Source organism: Nicotiana attenuata, chromosome 2 (assembly GCF_001879085.1).
Source record: "Nicotiana attenuata strain UT chromosome 2, NIATTr2, whole genome shotgun sequence".
NCBI lineage: Eukaryota > Viridiplantae > Streptophyta > Magnoliopsida > Solanales > Solanaceae > Nicotiana > Nicotiana attenuata.
The window spans coordinates 38,624,313-38,631,621 of NC_031990.1; the positions used below are offsets into that span (position 1 = coordinate 38,624,313).

The following is a 7,309-nucleotide window of genomic DNA, read 5'->3' on the forward strand; positions in this document are numbered from 1 at the left end:
AACGTTAAACACGGGAGAGGTATGGAAGAAGGACAAGAGACGAAATGGCCAAGAATTTTTGAAAAAACAAACCCTCCCCTATTTATAGGATTGGGTAGCATCGGAATTAAAGGAAAAGGCAGCAGAGTAGCACCGGAATCGAGGCGAAAGACTGCAGGATGGCACCAAAACCGAAGCGACAAGTCGTCAGCCCCTGTCTCGAAAACACGCATAATGATGACGCATATGGAGATGACGTCGTTCCCCGATAAGACACACCACCAAAGTCTTATTAAGCCCGTTGACTCCCCACTGTTGGCAAAGTCATAACGCTACATGAAGCCACATTTCTCCATGAAGGATGGACGTTGTCCGCTTATCGAGGATGCGCCAAATCGCGACCTCGACAAGCGGAGGGACTAATTGTATGAGTCCAAATGTGGACGACCACAACTATTTGCCAAAGGCAATGGAAGACGAGATCTTCGTAAGCGGGACGTCCTACGAGAGATGACAGATAGCGGATAGAGGACGGACGGCTGTTACAGCAGTATAGGCCCAATTAGGGGTATTTTGGAATATTCCCACGTATATTCCCTAGGGTATGTCCTCTAGGGTACAGAAAGGGAATAGCCCTTATATATAGGGGAGGAGATACCTAGTGAGAGAACTCTCTCTCGAACTTTGGAGAACGATTCATTTGAAAGCAAAACTTGTAAACTATCTCTGATATTGAAGATTATCCTTCTCACTGTATAATTATTGCCTTTTATATAAGATCAACAACTACTTTCCATCGTTTTCATTACTTGCATCTTATGTTCTAGAGATTATTATGCTTAGCTGAGATTTACCCCTTCATTTTTTTTGATTGATTTGTTCAATTAGATTCCAATATCTTTTGAATCAAACAGGGAGAAGAAAACATACTTAAAGTCCAAGATCATAAATATAAAACTAATACACTTGCTTAGTTGCCTAGCTCTTTAAATTTTTCATTATTTTCAATTAGGAATGTCCAAAGAAGTTGTAAAAGATGGTGAAATATCCAAAGACACTGCAGTATATATCAAGAGTACCAAAAGATGGTGACATATATCCAAAGAAGTTGGTGCCAAGTAATTACTACTATTTGTTTTAGCCAAGTTCTTCTTTGCTTGTGCTTGCCTCTTCTTAACCCTTTAATCATTCCATCACTGAAAACACTCTTTTTAATTTTAGTTCCCATCTGTTCCAAAAGAAAAGGAAATTATATAGTACAACTTAATCAAATTTTAGCTCAAAAATTAAAATTTAAAAATAAATTTACTTATATGATAGAGTGGGTTGGTTTGTCAATATGTGTATATATTTATATGAATATAAAGGCAGTGTGACATATCCACAAAGGAAATGTACCAGCAATCCCGTGACAAGCCTTGTGACAATCTCTACTGTGTTTCGATGAAAGCAAGAATCCAACCCATACTTGTACTGCTCAATATAACAACAAAAACCATATTAATTACTACACTAGTTAATTAAGATTGTTCTTAAGAATCTTAAAGGAAAAACTTAGAGAAATCTTTGTTGTATTGTGGTCCAAAATCGTGGAATCAGATTGTAAAGAAGTTACGCTGCTTGTCATTACTGTTAAAACAAATATATGATCGAAACAAATTATATTTACTGCAAAAGAAGTAAAAGAAGACAAAGAGAAAACGCAAGAATGAGTCAAAGTTGGTGGGCTCCAAACGTGAAAGAACGAAATCGGGGCGCAGTTTGCGGTGTCGTCCTATTCGTATTCACATTCGCTGAAATTGTTTTTCAGCAGACGTTCTGCCTATAAATAGGTATCCCCTTCTTCAATTGTAATCACCCTCACAACATTAATCTTCTTTCTCTCAATATCAATAAAGAGTTATTCTTTATGTGGCCGTGGAATAGACAAAAATTGCTGAACCACGTAAATCTTGTCTTGTGCAATTTATTGTTTATCTTTTAAATATTTTTTCCTTCTATTAGCCTGACACACTTTCCAATAATTGGTATCAGAACAAAGACGGTGTAATTCTTATAAAAAAGTACGGTATTGGTGCAGGTACTACTCACAAGAATAGTGCGACACTATTGATCATCAATACTAACACTATTTTACAATAGTGAAACACTATTCATTAATAGTGATAGTATTGTTCAACAATAGTAATTGTTGTTTACCTTATACAGTTGAAATATTTTTTCTTGCACGGAGTAGTATTCGTTGTTACTATTCACAGGCACTATTCACATAAAAAAAGTTTTGTGAAAAATGACATCGGAAGAAGGGAAGGTTAAGATTGACAAGTTCAATGGCAAATATTTTTGATTCCGAGAAATGCAAATAGAGGATTATTTATACCAGAAAAAATTATACTTACCTCTGACCGGGGTAAAACCAGAGATACGGCCAATCGGATTGGGAATTAGATCGCCAAGCTATTGGTGTGATTCGTTTGACGCTGACACGAAATATAGCGTTCAACATCATTAATGAGAAGAACACTACAAACCTGATGAAGGCGTTATCAAATATGTACTAGAAGACATCTGCTTCAAATAAAGTCTATTTGATGCGTCGATTGTTCAACTTAAAGATGACAGAAGGTCGATTTTTTACAGAACATATCAATGAGTTTAATGTAATATTAACTCAGTTGAGTTCTGTTAATATAACATTCGATGACGAAGTCAGGGCATTGATTCTACTATCATCTCTATTGGAGAGTTGGCCTGCTACAGTAACTGCAATTACCAATTCATCGGGAAGTACCAAACTCAAATTGAATGATATTAGAGACATGGTTGTAAGTGAAGATATTCGCCGAAGAGATAGTGATTCCTCAGGATCTGCTTTTAATACCGAAAGCAGAGGGAGGAGCAGCCAAAGAGGATAAAGTCATGATCGTGGCAGATCAAAGTCAAGGAGAAGAGGGCAATCCAGAAATCACAAAGACATTACTTGTTGGAATTGCAATATAAGGGGTCACTACAATAGTCATTGTAGAGAGCCAAAGAAGAAGAAGAACGACCAAAACAAGGATGATAATTCAACTAATGCAATTGCTGAACAAGTCGGTGATGCACTAATTTGTTGTGCAGATAGTCCAGTCGAATCTTTGATTCTAGACTCAGGAGCATCCTTTCACTCTACCGCATGCCAAGAATTATTGCATAATTATATTGCTGGAAAATTTGGAAGGTTTATCTAGCAGACGAAAAATATCTAGATATTGTCGAGAAAGGTGAAGTTCATATAAAGACTTCACAGGGGACGCTATGAAAATTGCAGAATTTCAGACATATTCCTGGCCTCAAGAAAAATCTTATATCTATGGTTCAGATTGACAGTGAAGGATACATAACGGTATTCGGCAACGGATCATGGAAAATAACCAAAGAAAATTTGGTTGTGGCACGAGGCGTCAAGAAGGGAACACTGTATGCAACTGCAATACACAGAGTTACTATAGCAATAGTTGATCATGGTCGAGATACAACATTGTGGCACCAGAGGCTCAGGCATATGAGTGAGAAAGGAATGAAGTTGTTAGCATGCAAAGAAAAGTTGTCAAACCTAAAGCATGTTAAATTAGGTTTGTACGAAGATTGAATTTACGGGAAACAAAAGAGAGTTAGTTTCTCAAAGGTGGGAAGGACGCCAAAGAAAGAAAAGATGGAACTAGTGCATGTGGGGACCAGCTCCTGTAACTTCTCTGGGAAGCTCACGCTATTATGTCACCTTCATTGATGATTCCACAAGAAAGGTATGGGTTTATTTTCTAAGAAATAAACCTGATGTTTGTTACCTTTAAAAGATGAAAAGCTGAAGTTGAAAATCAGGCAAGTCTAAAGTTAAAATGTTTGAAGCCTCTGACAATGGAAGAGAGTATGATAGTCAAGGGTTTAAAGCTTTCTGCTCTGAGAATGGGATCGGAATCATCAAGACAGTTCCTGGAATACCAGAACAAAATGGCGTTGTTGAGAGGATGAACATTGCTCGGCACCAGACAAGATCGCCAACTGGGACCCCATTGGGATCAACATGAGGCACCTCATTGCTAAGCACCAGATTATTGTGTTCACCATGAGGGCTAGATTCAACGTCAACGTTCAAGTGGGCTGACTGAGAATATGACATTTTCAAGCTGACATGAAATTAAGACTTCAAATAACAAGCATAAAGTAGAGTGTGTTATGGAGATTTGTATCAAATCACCACTATTATCCTTAGTCCCACGGCGGGCGCCAAAATATTTACCCTTAAAACAGATAACAATTAAATTTGTACGTGGTTTTAAGGATATGTGGATTGATTCAACACAAATAATCAAGAATATTAGATAAACAAGTTAAAGACAAAATGAATAATCAAATCAAATATAATGTTACGGCCCAACTCGAACTTAGGTTGAACAGTAATTTTGCCCTCGATCGGACCCTTAGTTCGAAGCCAATTATGAATGAAGAACAAACAGTGAAGTAAGAATTTTATAATAGCTAGAAAGCAGAAAAATGAGTTTGTATTGCATTGGTTTGTGTGTTACAATCTCTTTAAAGAAAGAAAAATCCCCCTTTATATAGTAGGAGACTTTCATCCCTAGTACAAGTCTAAAAAGGTAAAAAAATTCTCTGTTCGTTAATTACTAATCCGTAACCAACATCGAGCGAGATCCGCGCCGCGATATCCGGTCAGGTACGAATATCGGCCCCTTCTCCGTCGTGCATAACCGTTTACCGTGTTTCCCGAGGTTTTAAAACTCGTTCTGGGTCCGGGGAGCGTCGCTTTATCATGCCCGATGACGACACATCGTTCCTCTTTCAGGGTTCGGTACGAAGGATTCCGGACTCGATTCTAGTCTCGTGTGTCCATGTCCTTCTTCCGTTTTTACCACCGAAAAATCAGGGTGTGCTCTATCCCCGATTTTACCCCATACAAATAGTCAATATAAAGCTGAACAAATACTTTAAGGGATTTTAATATAAAAGAAAACTTGTTATTATATAGAAATGGTAATCATCAATACTAATTTCAAGAAAAACCGAAGCTGTCAAGATTCAAGAAGACAAGAACTTAATTAATTACTTACCTTAAGAGTTCCAAGACTGAAAGTGAGGAAGCAAGAAATAATATGGAAGAAAGCCAAAGCAAATATTAACAGCTGGAGCTACTCGACTCCTTCCCTAGATATCAAAGATTTCATCCCCTGAAAATAAAAAATGTGACACGTAAAATTCACTAGCAACTAAAATCTACGTCTCTTTACTCTTACAAATACCTGTTGTTCACATTTTGGTTCTTCCTCTTCATCATCATTTGTCAAGCTTTGACATGGAAGAAAAGTTTCAGCAGCAGCCTTAGGGATACAGATTTTGGCAATAGGCTTTTGGAGATCAATAGTCAGCAACAAGGAGATGAATCCCAAAAGCATCAACTCTTCAAACACCAATATTGAATACACGCATAAAAAAGTCAAGCAATCATTCTAAAACAAATAAATAATGACAATTAGCTGTTATTTAAATTTTCTTACGTACCTGATTTGATATTGTCTAGAGCTTGAATCAAAGACTTCCTCCTCTTCTTGTTGAAGTACTACAGCAATTAATGCAAAACCAAATGAATCAAACATAGAAGCAAGACTATATCTAGTACTATGGAGGGTTTAATTTAGTAACAAAAATGGCTGCGTGCAAAGCTACTGCATGACGAAAGTAAGTATCATGTCAATAGTAAGCTTCACCTATAGTGAGTCTTTAAGCTTAAAAGGGCATCAAATAGATCTTGAATTTTCTCGAACAACTTGTTCTTAGACAAATAATGATCTTATTGTTACTTTTGTCAATCAAATTAACTTGTTCATAGACAACAAATAATAAGAGTTGCTACCATGTGACTAGCTCTAGAAGGTCATGACAAATTCAAGATCACTAAAAATAGTGATCACTTGCAAAAATACAAAGCAAGAATGTGTAAAATACACAAACATGTTCCCGTCCTTCCTCAACCCATGCATAATTAAAGCTAAATTAATGCACTGAGCTGCCCTATTTATTGCTTCCTAATTACGGTTAATCAAACTTATTATTATATATTTGCAAAGGCATACAGGGATAGTAAGACATAGCTTAAGAGATAAAGGGCATGTTCAATAAGAATGGAAACAGTAATCAAAATGAAACACACAGCAGCAATATGAGCCCATGTTGGTGTTGTCCCCCAAAGTTATGGCGGTGCTGCTTGAACCTGTCATATCTATTGACTGCTAATCTTCCCAGTGTAAATCTTTTGTTTAGGAATTAAAGAGAGAAGCACAGAAAAAATGAACCAAGTAAATGTTACGTACTTGTCTTGAAGAAGTGAAATGCACACACACATAAATATATATAAAACAAAATATGGGGAGAGCAGAGTCATGGAGGTCGTTGTTGGACTTTAAAGGCATTGAGCTTCAAAGACTTTAAGCATTGGGCTTTAAAGTATAAGGTGTGAATTGGAAATGGTGGGAAATGAAAATTTGAATGAAGTGAACTTTTGACTTGCACTTTGTCCCTCATTGGTGAGGGACAACTACATTTGTGTGCTTATATATAGAATCACTTCTTAAAGCTCTTAAAAGGAGTTGAAGAGAATGAACCCTCGCGCCGTCGTCGTCGCTCGCTCGGCTTCTGCCGGAGCCGCTTCGGCTTCAGATTCGATGGACAAAATTTATTTAATAATTAATTAATGCCAGAACCCTGCTGCAGATTCAGAGGGCCACTCTGGCCGCGATCCTGGCGTAACCGCGGCAGGCCGCGTAAACTTCTGAAAAGGCACCTTTTCCAGAACAAACATCACACCTCTTCCAATAATTGCCTATAAATTCTGAGGCATGGCTTCGTTTTTAACACACCAAAAATATTACAGAACTTCCTTCTTTCTGAAAATACTGCATTCTAATTCGCAGTCTCTCTCTCTCAAATTCGTAAGTGTGATTTTGCTCCGTTCTTTAAGTTCGTTGGTATCCTGCAGTTTGTATTGCCACTGTTGCAGGAAGCTTTATTCCGTTTTATCCTGGGAGGATTTAATCCATTACCTTGGCAACGTGTGAGGGGGTTAAAATTCCTTAAGGACGCACAAGTAAATTGTGGACTCGGAATATTTCTTAATCTTTACTGTTTTTCCAGTTTCTTTTATTCTTCTAACAGTTTTTTCTGATTTTGTGTTTTAACACAGTAGCAACAACAAGCTTAAGGAATTTTATACTAACGTTTCTGTGTTAAAATATATATTAAATTGTTATTTACATTTTGTATACTGATTTGGAGACTA

General features: G+C 37.2%; 1 pseudogene; it reads right to left on the reverse strand.

Moving 5' to 3' along the window:
• Positions 984-6,251, reverse strand: LOC109218549 (annotated as a pseudogene).